Source organism: Schistocerca nitens, chromosome 6 (genome assembly GCF_023898315.1).
Source record: "Schistocerca nitens isolate TAMUIC-IGC-003100 chromosome 6, iqSchNite1.1, whole genome shotgun sequence".
Lineage (NCBI taxonomy): Eukaryota > Metazoa > Arthropoda > Insecta > Orthoptera > Acrididae > Schistocerca > Schistocerca nitens.
Window position 1 is genome coordinate 549,087,868 of NC_064619.1, and position 21,419 is coordinate 549,109,286.

The 21,419-nt window shown below is 39.9% G+C and overlaps 1 non-coding gene across 1 annotated transcript; it reads right to left on the reverse strand.

Annotated features, from left to right (window-relative positions):
• Positions 1-2,193: 2,193 nt before the first annotated feature.
• On the reverse strand, positions 2,194-2,268 carry Trnat-ugu (transfer RNA threonine (anticodon UGU)). Its single transcript has one exon. It is a non-coding gene; the product is annotated as a tRNA-Thr (tRNA).
• Positions 2,269-21,419: the final 19,151 nt, after the last annotated feature.

Here is a 21,419-nt window from a genome sequence, read left to right on the forward strand (position 1 = left end):
ACGACAGAGTAAATAAACATGAAACAATCGACAATCACACCAGCGATATATATTGAACCATCACAGGTTAGCCACAACACATACTTTATCTCACATCACTAAAATGTACCTGATGAACACGGACGTTAATAATAACACCATTTGACAGCAGTTTAACAGCGCCACAGTGGGTCACGCCCATGTAGAACACATTTCAAAAAAAATTTTAAAATAGTTGTAGCCTTCGGAATTGAATGAATTTTATATCTATTAAAAGGTAATAGTCTGTAGATTCAGAAAACGCAAAAAAGTAAAAATTGAACTTTTCATGATTTTGAGCCTTTCCGGAGCCCCTTAATAGATTTAGCAATTTCTCAGTCTTTGTTATAAGCAATTATTAATGACTTTTGCAATTAAGGTTGCTATAGAGCAAAATTCTCAAATGACAAACAGTTAACGACCTACATGGACAGAAGGTGTGGCACACATAAGTTATTCCATTTCTAGTGAATGTGACCAGTGATGGCTTTTCAGGTGAAATCGTAAGTCTAGTTAGCAACGATCATTTATAATAATAATTTGTTGCATCATCGAATCCGGAGTTATGGTGATGACATCCATTACAGATGAAATAAATATTCAGTAAATCGCAATACATGACAATACACTGTAGCATTCTTGTTTTTCCTACAATGTAATGGTAAAGAGAAGATTACAATAACCCAAAAAATACTGAATAAATGTGAAATCCCATTGGAAGTTCTTCACCTAACAAGGGGGCTAAAATACAATTATGATTAGTATTGATTGCGAATTGTCTGAAATATAATTTGCGATCAAGACGAAAAAAACTTTTACAGAATAACGGATCGCATACTCCACAACTTAAACATGTGAAGCTTTGTATAATAGCGGAAGCCTTTTTAAAAATTACTGACTCATTTGCCTGTCAATCAGAACGTTTTCTTTTACTCACCAAGCAACAGTTTGCAAATTGTTGACAAAAACAACCACCATCCTACAGTTGGCAACCACTGCCAGAATCTTCCAATTGGTAGAACCCGGAATATTGCAAGAATATGTTTATGGTACAAACTGTATGACAATTAACAAGCAGATTCGTAAACTGTAATGCCACCTGAGTTCTATGCTGCTCTTGTTTATTTCTTGAGGCCTCAACCTGATTAAATAGTGAAGTCACAAGTAATACGTATTATGTATAGTTTGACACGCCAAAACAGAGGCTCAAAAAAGTCATCTCTTAATGTTAATTCATCAAATTGTTGTTTATTTAAATCGTCAGAACGAAACTTTCCATACCAGTTTATAAGGGATATGAGTGGGCTCCATGCATTGTCTAAACAAATCATTATCTCGATTTATCAGATTTGCTGATAGACGACTATCCACCGCTTCTTTAATTGCAGGGTCCTAAAACTATGCGATAATGACCAATATCTGAGGCTAGTTGTGATTCTATATCTAGTACACATATACGATGAACACCACACACTGTACAAGAACACTGCGTAAATCACGGCGGCATACCGGTGTTCATAAGTCGAACAGTTGTACCCTCTCTGCACACTACATCCCTACAATCCAGTTTGCAGCTTAAAGTGAATTGCAGCAATGTTCAAATATCGATCCAGGCGACAACTGTCTTTTTTTATTTTGTAGTTAAATTACCAGTAGTGATTTACGTGGACCGCTTAGCAAGCTGGATAAGCTTTATTTTATTTAAAAATGGAATGCACTCATATTTTGACAAGCTGTGGGATCATTTATCGTTGTGAGGATGCACCGACTAACAATATTTTAATAGGAACTAAAACAGCCACAGCAGCGCGAGGGCGCTGCCACGAACAATTACGCTGCTGCCAATGAGACCCAAGCATATCCTCACAGGCTACAGCGGCGGGTGTTCATACGTTCGTGCATTCATGTTGGCCAATGCTCGACATCTTCTTAATAGACATTGTATTGAGGAGTGACAGATTTATAAATATATTCGGGTTTACTCTTAGGAATTGACGCTGCAAATTGACCAACAAAGTTACGTATTTATTTATATATGACGGTAGTATCTGTTCCCGAAAGAACAGTTACCGTGGATGACCATGCAGCTTTGCTAGAAATGAAATGATAATTAAATGGACACCGTAGCTACAAACAGGCGTTGATGTACTTCATTGGGGACATGTTGAAAATGTGTGCCCCGACCGGGACTCGAACCCGGGATCTCCTGCTTACATGGCAGACGCTCTATCCATCTGAGCCACCGTGGGCACAGAGGATAGTGCGACTGTAGGGACTTATCCCTTGCACGCTCCCCGTGAGATCCACATTCCCAACATGTCCACACCACTACATTCGTAGTACGCCTAATAGATGTTTGCCCTTCATACTCATTACTCGTGGCAGATTAACTACCAAGTCCCGTACGAGTTCGGGCATAGCGTGTGCGTTCGCACAAGAAGGTCAATGGCCGGGAAGCCACATTTAACTATATATGACGGTAGTATCTGTTCCCGAAAGAACAGTTACCGTGGATGCATGGTCATCAGTCATTTTGCTCCCTAAATAGCAAAACTCCTTTACTATTTTAAGTGTCTCATTTCCTAATCTAATTCCCTCAGCATCACCCGATTTAATTTGACTACATTCCATTATCCTCGTTTTGCTTTTGTTGATGTTCATCTTATATCCTCCTTTCAAGACACTGTCCATTCCGTTCAACTGCTCTTCCAAGTTCTTTGCTGTCTCTGACAGAATTACAATGTCATCGGCGAACCTCAAACTTTTTATTGCTTCTCCATGGATTTTAATATCTACTCCGAATTTTTCTTTTGTTTCCCATACTGTTTGCTCAATATACAGATTGAATAACATCGGGGATAAGCTACAGCCGTCTCTCACACCCTTCCCAACCATTACTACCCTTTCATGTCCCTCGACCCTTATAACTGCCTTCTAGTTTCTGTAAAAATTGTAAATAGCCTTTCGCTCCCTGTATTTTACCTCTGCCACCTTTAGAATTTGGAAGAGATAGATACCGTAGCAGGTGAGAAAATGATAGAAATCCCTTTACAACGTAATATGCCTCAATAAGGAGAAATATCTATGGTTTTATAGTCACTGCCAGAGGAATCGTAGTTGTAGAGTACATGAGTGGAGAAAATGTCTTTGGTTTACCAGAGTTAACCTTGTCGCGAGAAGGTGACATTGTTTTTACTGGCTCTCTTACTTCTTCTCAGACACACGTTTTATTTGGGTTTGTACCGTTGTCAGCGTTGATGTGGAGTTTTTCTTTCGGGATGCCATTTCCTCCATATTGGAGTTTGCTGAATCAGGTTATATCCAATAAGACTTTTTGTCTGCTGCAGCCACATGTTGTGTGAGCGAAAAAACTAAAGAATATTTCTCATTTCGTGAGTCATAATGTGAATTTAAGTTCTTGGTTAACAGAACCCCGTTTGGTTAGTTATTTCGCACTTACTATGCATGAACTCATGAAAACATTATAGAACACTTCACCCGTTTAAATGTACCAAATGCAGAAGCTGTAGCCAGTTGAAGATGTTCAGGTGACTAACATCGTTTTACGTTTCTGTTCTTGTGAATTCAACTATAATCAGATAAATGTCCCCATTTTCAAATACTAAGTTTTTAACCACCCATGATTTCTCAGTTAAAATACACGAACTAGGAATTTTTTGAGTCATCAGCCTTCTGACTGATTTCATACGGTCCGCCACGAATTTCTCTCCAGCCCCAAATTTATTTCGGAGTAGCACCTGAATCCTACGTCCACATTTAACTACTGGAAATATCCTAATCCCTGTTTTCCGCGATGTCTTAAAGGACGTCCTGCCGTTCTTCTTGTCAGTATTTCCCATATATTTCTTTTCGCTCCTGTTTGCCGGAGAAACTCTTCATTCAACAAACTTCAACATTCTTCTGTAGCACAATATCTCAAGTGCTTCGATTCTGTTCTTTTCCGGTTTTCCCAGAGTCTATGTTCCACTACCATACAATGTAGTGCTCCAACCGTACATTCTCTGGAATTTCTTCCTCAAATTAAGGCCTATGTTTGCTTCTAGTAGTTTCCTCCTGGTCCGGAATGCCCGTTTTGATAGTGCTAGGTTGCTTGTTATCTCCCCCTTTCTCCGACGGTCATGGTTATTTTGCCGTGTAGGTAGCAGAATTCCTTAACTTCATCTACTTTGTGACCATCAGTTCGGACGCTAAGTTTTCCGCTGTACTCACTTATGCTGTTCCTCATTACTTTTGTCTCCGTTCAATTTACTCCCAGTCGGTATTCTATACACGTCAGACTGTTGACTTCGTTTAGGAAATGCTGTAAATCTTCATCACTTTCACTGAGGATAACAATGTCATCAGCGAATTTTTTCACAGATATCCTTTCAACATGAATTTTAATTCCACTGCTCATCCTTCCTTTTATTTCCGTCATTATTTCTTCGATGTATAGACTGAACAGTAGATGTAAAAGACTACAGGTACTTCTTGCACCCTTTCTAATTGGAGCACATCGTTCTTCCTATTCCAGACCGATTGTTCCCTTCTGGCTCTTTTGTGTATTATTCTCGTTACCAAAGTGGATGCGTGTTTCTTCTTCTATCATGTCATCAGACGTGCCTTCTCCCTCGCTGACACCTTCGGTGTACTCTTTCCACCTGTCCGCTGTCTCCTTTGCATTTAACAATATAATTCTCACTGTATTCGTAATGTGAATTTCAGCGAAGGTTATTTTGACTTTTCTATATTTTGAGTCAGCCCTTTCGACAATCATTTCTCTATCGATTTCTTTATATTTTTCATGCAGCGATTTCGCCTTAGCTTCACTGCGCTTATATTTATTTCATTTCTAAGTTACTTTTGTCTCTCCATTCCTGTGCTCTCCTGAGCATTTGTATACCCCTTCTTTTATAGGTCAACTGAAGTTTTTCTTCTTTTACCAATAGTGCCGTCGCATTTACCTTCTTTGTACTTATGTTTTCTTTTCCAACTACTGTTATTGTGCTTTTTAGAGATGTCCATTTCTTCTCAACTGAATTGGCTTTTGAGCTATTCCTTATCGCAAGCGTATCTCTTCATTCTTTGGTGCTTCCGTATCCCACTTATTTGGCAATGATTCTCCCTGACTTCTTCATAAACTTCAGTCTACTCTTCATCACCACTAGATTGCGATCTGAGTCTATATTTCCTCCTGGATACGCCTGAAAATTCTGTATCTGAATTGGAATCTCTGCCTGACCTCAATGTAATCCAACTGTTTATGTCCAGGCCTGTTGCAATTACAGCTGCTCCGGGGTGATTCCTGAACAGAGCATTCACTGTTAGTAGCTGAACTAGATTTTCGTCTTCAATCAATATCCGCGTATACATTCTCAGTCTTCAGTTTTGGCTTGTGACATCGATAAGTATACATGAGCTATCTTTTTGGCTTGATGTCGATTCTCATGAAAACAACCCTGTTACTGAATTGCCACTGTCACTCACATTCTTCCATACATTCCTATTCGTAACGAATCCTACTCCCGTTACCATTTTCTGCAGTGTTGATATTATTCTCTACTCATCGGACCAGAATCCTTGTCTTTTTCCCATTTCACTGCACTGACCCCCCAGTAAATGTAGATTGAACCATAGCATTTTCCTCTTCAAGTTTTCTAGCTTCCCTACCACGTTCAAACTTCTGACATTCCCAGCCCTGACTCATAGATCGTTAATTCTTTCGTTGGTTATTGAATCCTTCTCTCGTGTTCACCTTCCCCTTATTAGTCCTCTCCGATTCGAATGAAGGCCTAGTTCAGAATCGTTTGCTAATGGTGAATTTATCCTGACTTTTTTTACAATTACAGACCATTTTAGCTGTGGATATACATTATGTGTCTTTAATACAGTGGTTTCCAGTGCCTTCTGAATCCTCATGACGTTGATCACTGCTGGTTCTTCCGCCTTTAGGGGCAATCTTCCACGACTAGGGAGAGAGAGTGTCCTGAATCTTTGACAGTCCTCCGCCGTTTTTAACAATGTCGTTGACTGAACGAGCGTGACTTCTTTTGCCATTCTTCGGCCGCCGTTGCTTATGATATTTATTCAGAATTTAAGCGGTGGTCATGTTTGAACCCACAATCGAGGATGTTTTGATTACTAATCAAAGACGCTATCCCTTATGACTTACTTAATCCTGTAACTACACATCTCTATTGGATGACTGAAAATCTACTGAGTGTAGGCTTGCAGCTGCGTAATTTGAGACAAGGTCACACGCATTGCTGTTTGTGTGATTTATTCAACAGCGATCGTTTGCAAGCGCTTTGAGTAAAAGCCGCAAAGTGTCCGATTACAGGTATGCTCGCAGAGCAGAGCTGAACTTCTTTGTCGTTGTTGTGCACGTGGGTATTAATAATATGTCAATGACAAATCTTTACTCACATTAATCCGGGGACAGCGAAAGATTACATATCTCTATACAGATTGAGTTTAGTGATAGATACTAGGCACGGTTGCTCAATGCGAGTCAATATCAGATCTTGATTGTTGAAAAGTTAACTCTTACTGATGCTATTTCACACTTCCTTCACATTACTGCATTAAGAGAATACTTTATCATTCTGAATATATAGCGTTGCACAGACACGTTCCATATAGAGAAGTCTGCGTTGTTATCTAACGTTAATGTTAAAGTATACAGGCTAAGCAGCTTAACATTTACACAGCAAGTACAATTAGAAAATTCCAATCTGCATTTGAAATGCTACGCGGAGACATTAAAGGGAAGTTGGTAAACCATGAAGGTTAGGCATTTGTTATGGTACAGTCTACACAGAAATTGCAGAATTAGAAGTATACCCAATGCTAATTACCACTAACAGGCTATATACGGAAGTCACACATTATTAGTTGAAACATGGAAGTATCAACAGCTACACAGCTCATCGCATTTAAGGCTTGAATTCATCAATGACAGTATGATAAACCTACATCTCCAATGTTATCTTTCTGTTTCTTATTCCTGCAAAAAAGATAACTGATCCTGTGAATTTGTCAACATACATCTAACTTGCTTCTTAGAATGCAATCCATTTTGATCTGTTACTAGGGGGACTCAAAACGTCCTTCCCGCGATCCTATGTTGACTCAGTTGAAGGGCAGTTGATACCCCTGTTAGGTGCTATAGTGAACTACCCCAGTGGCCATCATAGACAGCAGCGTTCTCTCTTCAAGCCGAACTTATTTGGTTATTAGAGAGTACTGCAACCTGTTTGACAAGTCAGGAAATGTCATGTCAAGAGCTCTGTAAACAAACTCAGTGGAGAAAACATCACTAACTCCTTTCTAATGAAGACAAAGGGCGCTCTGGGGCGCTGCAGATGGTGCCTAACTGGTTGGTAAAGTTGCCCGATTTGTTGACGCGTCAATTCCGATTGTTCTACATGTCTATTAGGAATGGTGTACCTTTAGCAGCCACGTAACAAGGCAGAATAAAGACCAGTGGTCGTAAAAAGTACGCAGGCTGATAAGGGAGAGAGACAAGCGTCACGCCTACGGGAATCACGAGTCAATGGGAGGCGCTTTTGTCTCTGCTCGAGTATGTCTCACGTTCCACGGACCAATGAGGCGTTTTTCTGCAGGGTGTGTGTGAAATGAGTGGTTCTGGCCGGAGGTGGTTGTGTGGCGTTTGGGGACTGTTTTTCAAACAGTGAGTCTGAGTGCAATCATTCTGGTTATCGTGCACGCGAAACCAGCTACTTGCTTCAACGCTGTCGGGACCAAGTGTTGCCCTTTTCCCTACATCATTATGAACAGCATATTGCGGAAGCTTCCTTGTTCCATATGACAAATGCAGTGTTCACAGGACTATAAGTTTTGACGAATACCAGATAAACTAACGCTCCTCGGATGGCCAGCTGAACCATCCGATAGTAAACCTCTACAAAATTTTAGGGGCTATTCGGAGCAGTGGGTGAAACGTAGCAGTCAGCATCCCCACAGTTTGTGAGCACTAGGGAATCGAATGATTAATGAGTGATACCAAAAGTTCCGTAACTAAAGAGGCTTGTCGACTCTCATTCTTCCCAAAAGGGGTTCGTTGCCGTAGACAGAGGTAGTATTAAATGCCATTGGCGAGCTGCTTCGTGGATGACTTATTTTCAATAGTGATATAAACCGACTGAATACTAATAAAATACAGTAGTTGAGTGCACCTAAAAATATGAAATTCAAAACAGTAGAGTGACAGCGACTATCGTACTCACATAACACCACCTCTAGCTAAGATAATGATCTGCATCCGACGAGGTAGAGAATCCAAAAAATTGTCTTCAGCTATGCCAGATACATTTGAAACCAATTAAGTAAAGATTAAAGGAGGGTACCACACACCTGAACAGTAATTTCAACCACAGAGAAATTAACGTAGATTAATAATCCAGTCGCAGAACTAAAAACTATTAAGTGAACGTAAGCAGAAGTTTGGGATTTCTGGTGGACTCGTATTTTGATACTTCAAGGAATAGTAACTTGGATAAAACTAACTAGTTAATGGCTAAGTGACCGATGTGCGACAACACAGAGGACACAGAAGAAATAGTGATAGTAATATTATCGTTCGACCCGGAATCAAAAATTGAATCCCAGTCCATCGTACATCACTTAAACGCTGGTGACTTGCCCACTCGTATGATCCAAAAATGTTATATAATTGCATAGCACTTTTGTGATTAGTTTAACGAGATACAAAATCTATGTATTCCTTCAGCTATCATTCAAAAGCTACTAATTATATCAATATTCTGGATGTGTTACCAGATGTATTCTATGCACACATGGAAATGTAACACGCCCATGTGAAATGTGACAAATCTAAAGAATCGGCATAATGTGAGTTTTATGGTCGTTAGCGACGATAGCCTCTAACCACCGTGCGGGGTGTTTTAACTTGAGACAACTAAATATTTCGGAAATGAATCGTTCGAAAGAATGTTCTATGTGAAAAGTTAATATTAATAAAGGTGGCATCTGTCTGCACTACAGGTGGCCATCTCCTAACCACCCCTCCATCGTGGGCGGGGATGAACTCCATACTTTCAAATGGGAACCCCTTATGGATTTTTGGATTCTGCGCCAAAAAGATACGTACGGTTTACTCAAATCATTGTTTTCCCATTCGTGGTAGATGGCGCTGTAATCGACAAATATCAAATGTATCTGTTTTTGTAGTTAAGAACCTGAGCACTGGATTCTACATTTCATTTACGATGTAAATGTAAGCCTTTGCTTTGTAATGGTTGATGCTGATGTTCAAACGTTACTTGAGTGTTCAAAACGTGATTGTGCTATACAAATAATATAGCTTGATATAGACGTTCCTGTCAGATAAGTTACTTGTATGCTAACGTAGTTTTCTATTCCCTACGGGGTCTACTGAGGTGGGTCGCCAGAGCATCGGATTGCTAGAAGTCGGTGTCTCCCTCGAACTCCGCCACCACGGTGGCTATTTCGGAGTGTGTTTCCATTCGAATGCCGTATCTCTCGCGGTAGCAGCTACAAGGCTACCAGCGGAATGCAGACCACATCCACTGTAATCAGGTAAAACATCCAAGAAGCGATAATGAGAGGCGCACCTGCCATTGATACTCACCAAAATAAAGCACCACAAAGGCTCACCGAAATGAAGAATCCCTGTGGGAACAGAAAGCTATTACATCCACATGGTTGTTCATGAATCACGCTGTACGTAGCTTCTTGCACGGTACAAATCACATTTACAACACTAAAGTAAATTTCGGACATGCATGTGAACCTTTAGAGCACTAATGTTTACATTTACATACTAAATGATGTGTAGACCCAAATGCGTCATTTATTTACCGCAAAAGCAGGCTCACCTGAAATATATTAATTACACTGCCGTCTATCACTAATGGGAAACAAAATTTTAAGTAAACAGTTAAAACTGTTAGAATAACTTTTCTATTCGCCGTAACAGCAGAACCAAACTTTCTTTATCTTAAGCGTTATTCAAATCATCTGTTCCAGAAAGATGTCCTTGATGTCATCATATAATTTTCTATCGATAAAAAAAAGTTTCCAGATTTGAAAAATGTTTTCTTTTGACAGATCTTACCAATGGTACGGGTCTAAAAAATTTTCCCCGTGCTGCTATTTCGAATTCTGTGAGCTAAATTTCTCCAGTTCTCTACGGCTTCCAAGCAACTAATGTGTAACCAACCTATTCACTCTAGTCGGGTAACCTAACATGCAATCAACTCAAAGCAGAACGGACGCATCATTTCCGATAAAAATGCCTTAACTGTAGTTCATAAGCACGTTTTGTATGTCACACCATACTGACCCAGGGTGTGATTTATCCCGCAATTGTAATGTAATGTTCCCTAGGCATTTATCTAGAAGTAACACGTTTCTATTTTCAAAAATATTGACCATTATAGAGAAATAGACTTTTTTTTATTTTTTTTTTTTAGCACCAAAACCGAGCCGCATATTCCAAGACGGGTATGTACAGCAAATGAGCTTCATTTTTACGACCGACGTATTCCTAAGAATTATTGTATAATACCCACGTAAAATCCAGTGTGAGGCGGAAACGTGCCTTATAAACTGACGTAGCGCGGAGAAATATGCTGTAAAGTTTCTTCGTTATCATCAAAAGGCATATGGAAACTTCATGTAGCTCTGAAGCACAAGCAGAATTTTTGTGCATGTAAAATCCGGCCTGGGGTGTAAAATTAGTTTTACTGGCGCTTGAAGATCTTTTCATATGAGTGAAATGGCCTGTTGTGGCACGAAAAGGAAGGGAACCAGCATAAAAATGCTCCAGTCGTAGCACAAAATATGAGAATATTTATAACACTTCGACTGAAATGTGGGATACCAGTTGCCTCATTCTACCTACGTAAACACCTTTAAAAAATTTCCCAAAAATGTTGGCATGCGAATACGTTCGCGCTTTTTTCGCGAGAGGAAAGAAGGCAATGGCAGTGGTAAGGATGCGGAAAAGTAATTAACATGGGAGATTGTAGACAGTGGTTGTGTTGTAGAGAAAGCTAAGGAGACATGACCGTGTGAGAAAAAGAGAGGGAACCTAGTTGACAGTGACAGAACAGTGCATGGAAAAGAGTGAGAGAGGCAATGCCAGTGTTAGAGGAATAAAGTCAAGGAGACTGTGGAAGTGGATGAGAGTCTATGACAGAAATAAAGTAGAAGAGAAAGATAGTGACAATGAGAAGAAACAGCAGCAGTGGGAAGGGATGAATGAGATAGTATCAGTAACAAAGCACAACAGGGAGACAGTGTCACAGAGAGGAAACAGTAGTAGTATGAGAGAACGAAGGATACTGTGGCTGTGACACAGGAGACAATGGCAGAGAGACACACAGCGATAATGACAGTGACTTGGGCTGAATGGGTAAGTCGGAGTGGATGGGTATGAGCGAAATACAGCAATGGACTAGCGGGTGTGAGCGAGTTACAGTCAGGGGAACTTGTGAGAGTGACGAGTAAGCTGCATGTTAAGAAGAATTCCAATATGTTCAAATGCCAAAATTCTTGGAAAAAATATTAACGTTGCTGAGGAAAGTAGAACGAGACTTTTCAGTCACAGTTTTTTAAACAGGAGCATATTCGCCTTTTTTGTGCTCCGATAGGAGAATTGTTCCACTGGTTTAAATAGTTTGAGATTCGTGTTGGAAACCCACAGCCAAAAAGTGGCGGCTTTTAGAAACCTATCACAAAAATTGGTATCGAAGGCATTGTTTTGCCTTATATGATTTATTCCATTGAAATAATTAGTCCGCAAACTGGTTAACTAAATGTGTAGAGGAACATTCTGTTCCAGAGTTCAAATTTCACGAAAGTCTTTTTTTTTAAATTGAATCTCAGAGTAAGGCATTCCACGTCCATCAGTATGATGCGCTTATGTTTTTCAAACCACAGGTTAAACTCAAGGACGATCTGTGCTACACCAAAGATGTCGACCACATCCACATCATTCTGGCACGTACAAAGCACAAAAAGGACAAAAAGAGAAGCACAAGGAACTTGGGAAAAACAGAGACTCACTCTCCACTTTAGCATTTGTATTTCTGCCTGATAACGATCACACGATTTACACAACGTTACCATCTTATTTGTCTCATGCAAAATGTTTTACGAATGAATAAATCATCTGGCATTGTTCAAACATCAACCGACGTAGAAACTAATATAATGGAACTCCGCTAACTGTCACTACTAACTCAACTCCAACGTTTCAGTACACACCTCTGTACTTTTGGCACTTCAGCAAGCCTTTTACGTTCAACCATTGTCGTAATCTGTGTTTACTTCATTGAAAATTGTTGGGGAGGACTACTGTTTTGTGTTGCTGACTGAGGCAAATAAATAATTTGTGCACTCATAAGTTCAAACTATGGGGTAAATCTCACAGGGTCGATTTTAATACATTAAGTGAACCACAGTTACCGTCTTATAATGTGTCTATGAATTTTAGGGTCAAATTAAGGCATCAGAGGAAGAAAAAATACAAAGACACTAATCGTGTGAAATAACTGGGCTTTTATTTCAGAACACTTCGTCCGATAATTTTGTGATCCTCCGAAAGAGTGTAATGGCAAAAGAAAAATTTTACTTTTCATAGTGTAACGTAAAACCAAACGCTGCAATCTCCACAAGACTGTTTTCCTTCTCTTAGAGTGTTTCATTTCCTCCTGAAATGCTATAATCTACTCTCATTTTCTACTGAGATGACCTCTAAAATTGTAATTTGTTGCTAAAGTTTTTTGTTTAGAGGGCTGCGAGTGACTGAACAGCTAACAAACAAGTATCAGCCAATAGTTGCGTCAGTCACACTAATTACATTCACTACAAATTACTAAGGTCAATGCTCCACCATCCGTATTATTACGTTACGTTTAACATTTTTAATTACATTTTCTACCTGGTGGCAGCAAAAAACAAAATTGTCTCATCAGAATAAAAAGTGCCTGAAATCTATGTGAAGAGAGCAGAGTGCGACTAACAAAAACGGCTTTTGTTTGAGTCATAATTCCTAATAATGTTTGCAAGAACCTTCGGTACATACTAGTGAAGTTAATTACTAATCCTTTTCTTGATTAATAATTTGTTGAATGATAAGTCAGACTCTAAATTGTAAAATGTTCGCCCTATCATGTTAAAAATGCCAGGAAACAAAGTTAGATGTATTGTGTTTATTTGATACCAAACACTATATACAGTAGCACAGTAGGAATAGTTATTCGGCCTCTTTTGTCTCCACTATGAGTGTAATTATTCGATAGCATATTCCAAGCGAGGTACCAGTTCATGTCCACTTGCTTCAATTTTATAATGTATTTTTATGATAGTCAAGGGTGCTACACTAAAAGTTATAAAGAAGAAATTTTTGTTTGAAGTAATTAATTATGATTGCCATCAGAACAGCTGCTGAAATACTGATTACTGCCTAAAAATCCACAACCTGATAAATATCTTTCCAGTTTACCAACACGCTTCATCATCTATGGTCATCACTTTCACCAACTGTGGATAATGACATTGGCTTGCCTCTATAAAATTTTATCTTTACATAGTGTTGCAGTGTACGCTGTTTCGGTAGCTATGACGACTGCGGTTTTTTCCGACTCTACATTTAGCAGATGGACATATATGTGTGTGTCTCCACTGATACTTGGAACCGTAACGACTGAACAATGGTATCTCTGCGTACTGTGTACGTATTTATATGGAGGCATCAAGATAAATTATTAACATGTCAGTGTTAGCATTACACAGTCATGCTTCACGGCGCCAGTTGTTCCGTTAACTGGAGGAATTCCGATTCTGTCATGAGGAGAGCGATTTGGACTTTGAGATGAATCGCCATTGGAGGGTTTGTTGATTGCATCTAATGGACAGGATGGTCGAATCGTGTTCCATTACAGTGAAATGTCACGCTTGTCGTGTCAATTATGAACGGACACGTAGAATGCATTAATACTGAGGCAATATAGGCTTTCACTGCCTCTTATTAGTCAAGAAGTACCATCCAGTGTAGGACATCGTTGGACAAGAGGAGTGTACATGCTACACTGATGCCGGTTATCGACTAAACTACTATATATCTTTAGTTACAAAGTCAGGAGTATGAAAATAGCCTGACAGTAAATAAATGTCACAGATCTTGATATCACAGATTAAAAGAAACGCTCTAGTCTTTTAGGGTAATCAATTCTTGACTTTCTCGGGACAAATTGTTATTCTGTTACTATCCTAACCAGTGGTAATTCAAATCTGTTCATGATTAACAACATGTTAGGGATTGTGTCTTTCGAAATATTTTTGATACTAACACATTATCTAAACTGGGACATCTCGAACTCTTCCCAACTCTTGGTGTGTACCTATTGGCCCAGTCGGTGTCCAGATAACTGTATGAATAACAAAGCTGGCTGCAGATCTTTCTCGTTGTACTTTGAAATACCACCGCAGTCCTAAACGTCACTATTACACAAAAACATGAAACCTACGGCTTATACATAGTATAAATAGTCACTCGTACTGAATACCTCTTGAGTAGGTTCAGCAGTACAAATCGGCGAGGAACTCAAGAGTCAGTGTTACTACTACATAATCTCAATAACAGTAACGTGAAGCGCATTCTCTCCTCGCTAAATCGCTTACACTGAGATTTTCAGTAATTACTTATATATGTAGATTGAACTATTGCTAATTTGTCACAAGAAACGTTTCACGTTGACAGTTGTAGCATTTAACCATTTACACTAAGTATTCATTATATGATAGGGATCAGTATGAGAACAACATCACAAGATCGTAATTTCAGAGTACTGAACAAAAATGCTCTTGGTTGTTAGTGCATACCTTAAAATAACTTCGGAAATTCCTCTCCTATCACGATGAAATTCTGACAATCTGCAGTGGTCCCAGAAATGTTAAAAACAGATTAAACTCATCCATTATGGATACTGAAGAATACTACAAATGTACATTCGTTGGACATAAATGCAAATAACTGCGACCAGTCACTTGTGAAATATTTCACTATTTCTTTCAAGTAGATTTCGAGCCTTTTCAGCTCATTCTGAAGTTAAATCTGAACAGACTCGGAAACTAGTTCACGGAAATAGAGATATACTAATTATTAATTGGTCATTGTTATCTATGTTTGTATCCAGTTATGCAAGTATGTGTAAATCTCGCGTGGGGGTTTCCAGTTGTACTTCACTGTATACCCTCATAGTTGCAAACATATTACTTCTTATTGTGAGATAGTACAATATTTAATATTTGGATAGAGTTATTCGAATAATTAGATAATAAACTAGTTTTCCATAAGCTGTATCAGAAGTTCATTAGCTGGTAGTTTGAAATTTATGTAGTTTTAACTGACACCAGCAATCTTCATCACAAATGTATCCGTAGTTATCACTTTAACCTGCTGATCACTGCTTTAGTTGTCAAAAATGGCTCTGAGCACTATGGGACTCAACTGCTGTGGTTATAAGTCCCCTAGAACTTAGAACTACTTAAACCTAACTAACCTAAGGACAGCACACAACACCCAGCCATCACGAGGCAGAGAAAATCCCTGACCCCGCCGGGAATCGAACCCGGGAACCCGGGCGTGGGAAGCGAGAACGCTACCGCACGAACACGAGATGCGGGCCTTTAGTTGTCTTCCTTAAACTAAAGGTTGTATCAGTTCCCAAAGTATTTCATAATTAAACAGTATTATTCGAACGTTTTAAATATCTGAAACATTACAACAGTTCTAATAGTCGACCTAACTGCTATCCTATTGTCTTTTTCTCTCTAGCTTCTCTTAAGTTCCAATTTCTCTTAATGATGCCACTGACTGCATTATCCAAGAAGATATGGCTCTATATTAACCACGTGGTAAGACCATAACATTTTTTGAATATAAAGTCAGTTTCGTCGCTCACACTGACAACACTACACAATCACCAACAAAGAAGTAACTTCGATGTGGACTAGTCCACAATGAAAAGTTGTTTGGCTTACATCGAGTAATATCTTTCCAAGGTATCAAGATATTATCTGTTTTGATTACCGCAGCTCGGTGTTATCACTTTTGCTTATTGAAAGCAGGTTCGACTTCAAAGGTTAATAAACGATATCATATCACTACGAAATTGGTGTTCTTTATATGAAGAACTAGATGATGCTGGAACAATTACAAGTCTGTTATTATTATTATTATTATTATTATTATTATTATTATTATTATTATTACTTCTTCTTTCAGCTGTCATCTGGCAAATATGATACGGCGTGCCAATAATCTCTCTTCTGTGCTACTTCTTCATCTCATGTCCTCACTCAGCATGCGCATCTGCATCTACAAGCATGCTCGGTAAGCCACGTATGATCTATAGCAAAGAGTGACTACTGCAGCTAGTCATTTCCTTTCCTGCTCCACTCTCAAATAGAACAAGGGAAAAATCACTGCATATGTGCCTCCGAACGATGTCAGTTAAACTTCTTTTAACAGACCTTCGCGACTGTCTACCTTCTGTTAATTGATGTTCGTGGTCCTTAAGAGAAATGCACGCTGGTGGCAGTAGAATCGTACTGCAGTCATCCTCAAATTCCGGTTCTCGAAATTTTCTCAGTAGGGTCTCGCGGAGAGAATGCTGGCCTCCCTCCAGGTATACCCACTTCAGTCCATAACTCGTATGCTGGTCGAACCTACCTGTAACAAATGTAACAGCTCACCTCGGCTTCTGAACTGCTTAGAAGTCTCCCTTTAATCCGACCTGGTGGGAAATCCAAAACTCTCGATCAATGCACAAGAATGGGCCGAAATGATGTTCTACACGCGGTCTCCTTTGCAGAAGAACTACATTTTCCCAAAGTTCTTCCAACAAACTGAAGTAGACAATGCCGCATCTACACTACCTTGCTTATGCGTTCGTTCTATTTCATTTCACTTTGTTGTGTCAAGCAGCATACTACTAATGATTTCGTCGAAAATTGTGGAACTTTTTCTTCTACTCATGAGCATTAAATCAACCTGTTCTGCATGTAGAGAAAGCTGCCGGTTACCGCAGCAGCATGAAATTTTGTCTGAGTTATCTTGTATCTTCCTGTAGACACACAACGACGACGCCTTCCCTACATCTCAGAGTAGAGATGGGAAAAACTGACCTGTTAAAACCAATACTGGTATTTTTCAGTATTTGTTTAGTTCTGGTTATAATAGGTTTCCTTCTATTTTTACTAATAACAGTGTAAGAAAACCGTCATATCAATTTGCCATAAGTAATGTTTGTTCGCAGAATTTCCATTGATTATTATAGAAATTGGGAAAAACGAACAGCATTATTTTAATAACACCTATAGTTTAGCATGAAACACTTGCCAAAAGAATAGGTGCAACATTCCAGTGACAACACCGTACCTGTCGCCGTATGGTGTAGACTATAGGTTCGCGTGGAAGTACAGAGTTATATGCGAGACTTACAACAAGAGACCGACCGAGGTGCCGGCCGCTGTAGCCGAGCGGTTCTAGGCGCTTCAGTCCGGAACTACGCTGCTGCTACGGTCGCAGGTTCGAATCCTGCCTCGGGCATGGATGTGTCTGATGTCCTTAGGTTAGTTAGGTTCACGTAGTTCTAAGTCTAGGGGACTGATGACCTCTGATGTTAAGCCCCCTAGTGCTTAGAACTATTTGAAACAATTTGAACCGACCGAGCTGGAGCGATGGTCAGCATTCTGGACACACATTCTGGATCACGAGAGTTCGAACCCGCATCAGGCCATACAGGTGTAGGTTTCCCGTGGTTTCCTTAAATCGCTCTAGGTGAATGCTAGGGCGGTTTCTTCGTGAGAGCCCAACTGATTTCGTTCCCCGTCAGAGAAAAACATAGAGCTCTTTCTCTAATGACCTCGACGTCAAGGGGACGTTAGCCCTTAACCATCCTTCCTTACTTTTTCCCCACCTGGTTTCTCGTCCTGAAAATGGCTCTGAGCACACTGGGACTTAACATCTATGGTCATCAGTCCCCTAGAACTTAGAACTACTTAAACCTAACTAACCTAAGGACAGCACACAACACCCAGTCATCACGAGGCAGAGAAAATCCCTGACCCCGCCGGGAATCGAACCCGGGAACCCGGGCGTGGGAAGCGAGAACGCTACCGCACAACCAGGCCATACAGGACTCGTCATGAGACATCAGTTGTACTGCAGAATGGTACTATTCGAAGTTTGGAAGTATTTTACGAAGTACAGTAGCAATGAAGTACAGTGCTACATTTGCTTGAAAAGGATAATAAACAGAAGGAGGCACAAGAAACCTGGGACATCGTATAAGGAGAAAACGTCAACGTTCTCTGGAAAATTTCATTGATCTAATTTTAATGCCATGCTATACAATCGGGGTAATATAACTGAATCATTAATTTTGTGGTCTTTCCACGGTAGAAAAGTGACACCATCCTAAAGTGACGATGCAGGGAAAGCATTAGCTTGTGACCTTCCACTCTTTTCGTCACACCCGTCTCTTTCATTTTCACAGTCTTTGCTGGCGACAATGAGAACGATTTGTGCCGAATCCTCAGCTCCAAATCGATCGTGAGCTCCTACTCCTTCACCTTCAGTGGAATTCTTCAACCTTCGTGCGAAGTCCACGTTTAGCACTGACAGTAACAGCAACAAAAAACAGAAAATCAGTTATTTCAGAAACCGGTTATTTTGAACAGTTTTAACAGACAGGCTAAATAAGAGACGGAAGAAACCGGTTACTTCAGCCGGTTGCTTCAGCGATAACTGCTATCCTTATCTCGGCGTCATCAGTAAACAATCGCAGACTGCTGCTCACCCTGTCTGTCAGATCATTAACGTATATAGAGAATAAATACGGTCTCATCGAACTTCCCTGAGGTACACCTGACTATATCCTTGTCTCCTCAATAGATTGTGGTACTTATTCATACTCCGCTCTTCCCCTATAACTTTTATCCTCTACAGTTCCTTCCGACTCCATTAACATTTTTTCATGAGATGTTACACATAGCTTATCATCCTGTCCCTCCCCCTGTTCAATGGTCCACGTGTCCTTTTCCTTGCAGATTCTGTGGAAACCTCCTCACTTCTTAATTTTAACATCCTTCGATATTATCCCATCTGAAACACTACAACTCTCCTCTTTTTCGGTTTACCCACACTCGAAAATTCATTTTCGTTTACATTCCCGTAAGTAATTTCCTCAAATTAAGACCCCATTTCGTACTCGCTGATTTCATTTGGCCAGGAATTTTCTCTTCACCTGTGCTTCTCCGCTTTTTGTGTCCTCCTTGCTTCGACCGTCATGTAGTGTTTTGTTTCCAAACTGGCACAATCCTTCACTTCGCCTTCGTCGTAGTCTCTAATTTAGATGGCAGGCTTATCCATGATCTAATTGCTGATACTCCACGTTACTTTCGTCGTCCTTCAGTTACTGTCAATTCACATACCGCACGCTGCCTGTTCATTTCATCGTGTAATGCTCCAGCACTTTCAATGAACACAGAAATGTCATCAACAAATCTTGTCATTGATATCCATCCCGGTTGCGTTTTAATATCTCTCCTGAAACTTTCTTTCCGTCAGTACTTCTACATACCGTGTTTAATATGCGTGGACTGCTTCTGGTGTTTAATATTTTTGTTCCTTCTTAAATGTTATTCCGTCTTTCTCGATATTTTGCTGAGAACTTCGAGCGTATAGCGTCATTTGTCATTGACGAACGGTTTTCCTTATGTCACCAAATTTTGTGAAGGTGTCTTGATTTTTCACCAGTCTTGTTTCCACTATCAAGGCCAACGCGAGAACTGCCTTTTCCGTGGCCTTATCTTTTATAAAGTCAGACTAAACGAAGTCTGTCAAAAATTTTATTTTCGGTTCTTGGGCATAATATTCTTGTCAGCCACGTCGATGGATGAGAGTTCTAGCTGATTATGGGGAAGTTACCGCACTTATCTGCCCTTGTTAGCTATGAGATGGTGTGGATGATGTTTTTGGGGAAGTCTGTTGGTATAAGTAAAATCTCACAGATTCTGCACACCACCGACCCAAGACGGTTGTTGACACTCCTCCTCATTAATGTAGAGTCAAATGGAGTGTTAACAGTACCTACTGCCTTATGTGATCGGTATTCTTCCAAAGCACTGTTAACACTAGAACAGCGGAAGGGGTCAAAGTGACTCCTGTCATACGTTTTTCGTTCATTGTCATATCCAATTTATTTACTTCGTTAATGAAATTGTAAGACTTTTTCTAATTTTTTCTACTCTTATTGAAGATGTTTTAGTATTTACAGAATATTTTAATTTTCTTCGCCATTTCGTTCTGTATACCTAGAACCCAGTCCGCTTGAGCTTATGTTGTGTCACTCACGCAGTCTGTCTGTGAAACACGTTTTCGACCATAAATCGCCAGCGTGGACTTCCTGATGAAGAAGTGGTAGATCTCTTAGAGAATTCCGAAACTGAATCGGAAATTGACTTCACTGATGAAGTGATTACTTCGTACCTGACACAAGTCAAGGTGAAGACATTATGAACGAGGGGCGATTAGTGGAAGAGGATACAGATGCTGATATATGTCAATCATCACCACAGCATGTACAGTGAGAAGCGTCTACAAAGATGATTGCAAGTGATGAAACGGCGTGGGAGACTGGAAATTATTCATCTTCTGGAAGGTGATCAGCTGTAAATGTTCTGAAGGAGAGAGGAGGTCCTACTGCTTATGTTTGCCAACGAGTAAACAGTCTGTCATCAGGGCCTTCCGTCTTATTTTTGATGGAGCAATGCTACATCTCATGAAGAAACACACAGAATTCAATGCTCGAAAAGTACTAAAAAACAATGACTGGACAGTGTCACCTGAGGAACTGGAGAAACTGATAGCCATCATGCATGTTCGTGTGTATTGTGCACAAAAGGTAGGTCTGTGGATGATTTCAAGAGCCTCTCAGATTTCACCGTTTTGATGAAAAATCAACCGGGGATGAACGCATGGCAGCCAACAAATTCGCACTTGTATCCGAAATTTGGGGAAACTTCATTGAAAACAGTATTCGTGCTTAGAGCCCTGGAGAAAATATAACCATTGACGAGCAACTGTTACCAAGCAAAGCAAGATGCAGGTTTACTCAGTTCATATCCAGCAAACCAGACAAATATGGTCCCAAATTCTTGTTGGCTGTTGATGTTACGACAAAGTATAGATCTAATGCTTTCCCATACCTCGGCAAAGAGGACACGCGTAGAGAGAAACAACCACTTGGAGAGTACGTCGTTCTGCGTCTCGTGGAATCATTTGTAAACCAACGAAGAAATGTGACCACAGACAACTTGTT